A 1,524-nucleotide genomic window follows, 5' to 3' on the forward strand; every position below is an offset into this window, starting at 1 on the left:
TTTTTGTTCGTCGTTTCTTTGTTCTGATGTCGAAAGAGGATATAAAAATTACTGAGTCCACCGTTATTCGATCAAAGCTAACTGCTTTTGTTGATAAGTTCTTTCCTGGCAAAATATCTTTGTTTAAAATACCTTCTGATGGTGACACCGTTTTGACCCCCTCTGACGGGTATGTAGGTTTTTATTTACAGTCAATGTCTGAAGGTAATGTTAGGTACCCCTTTTCTGCTTTTATGCTTGAAGTCCTTGACTTCTTTGAAATCCATATCTCCACCATCACTCTATAACACCCCGACTACGGCGGAAACACGAGATGCCACAGAACGACATGGTACAAAAGATTAAATGGAAAACATCATAATTAAAGTCTTAAAATCATTCCAATCAAGAGGTTACATAGTTCAAATTAAATTGTCGATAAACCATTACATAATCCAAATCCAAAATTTAAAAGATAAATGTTTGCATTACAAGCCATCAAGCAACAAACAAAGGCAACATCCAGAGGCGGTCCATTAGCTAACTTACGGCTCTAAACCTGAAAAGCATGAAGAAAAGAATGTCAACTACGAGAGTTGAGTGAGTTCATAGGTTTTTAACTATCAACATAAAGTATATATATCCATCGTAACCAAAAATTTGAGAGTCACCAAAATTTCCATGTATACATCCAATATAACATTTGAAAAACGTATGTTCCACTTACTATAATCAACCGTAATAAAATCATTACCATATAACCACGAGGGTATAATTCAATTAACTTTGATGAGTAAATGCTTGAGCCACTACTACTACCATTTTATCAAAGTCCAATAATAAATAAATAAATCTTGCACAAGCTGTCAATCAAGTGTCGTAATAATAATAATATAAAAGGGGTCGTGCCATGGAGACGACCTAAGTAAGGTAGCTAGAACACCCGTGGTCGGACTGGAAGCGGAGGTTGTCACAAAGGCAACCAACCTTCCACCGTTACACAAATGGGTGGGTGGACGAAACCTAGTTGCACAACTAACTAACTACAGGCCTCCATAATCGGAGTAAATAGTAGTGAACCGAAGAAAGCGGTTTGACAGAACTCAAGCTCATCATATAAATCATTTATCATAATGAACATACAAAACAATTTCATTTCATAATCATAATATCAAGAATCATTTCATATATATGTAATAATAAAAGCAATTTAGCTTATATATCATGTTTTTCACCCTGATAGTTAAAACACATAAAATAGTTTGAAAGGGGGGCTATGACTCACTTTCTTTGAGAGTGAAAGAGGGCTGATCAAAAGTGAGATCTTCGGCTAGTGGTGTCTTTCCTCAAGCAAGCCCAAACCATGATATTCAAAATATACACAACGTAAGTGTGTGTTACATGAACTAGTAAACTAGATCATGAGACGTATGCTAGTAGGCTTGCCTATCTTTGGTTGTTACTTAATTATGGAATCAAAGTGCATCATGATGTTCAAAATGTTTGGTTAAGTTAGAATTGGTGATAAGAGTAGTTCTCGTGTTA

The 1,524-nt window shown here is 35.5% G+C and overlaps 1 long non-coding RNA gene across 1 annotated transcript; it reads right to left on the minus strand.

Moving 5' to 3' along the window:
* Positions 1-341: 341 nt before the first annotated feature.
* Positions 342-1,304, minus strand: LOC122602207. Its single transcript, XR_006324180.1, has 2 exons — positions 1,265-1,304; positions 342-538 (listed from the first exon to the last, which is right to left on the minus strand). It is a non-coding gene; the product is annotated as an uncharacterized LOC122602207 (long non-coding RNA).
* Between the last annotated feature and the right edge of the window lie 220 nt (positions 1,305-1,524).

Source organism: Erigeron canadensis, chromosome 5, assembly GCF_010389155.1.
Source record: "Erigeron canadensis isolate Cc75 chromosome 5, C_canadensis_v1, whole genome shotgun sequence".
NCBI lineage: Eukaryota > Viridiplantae > Streptophyta > Magnoliopsida > Asterales > Asteraceae > Erigeron > Erigeron canadensis.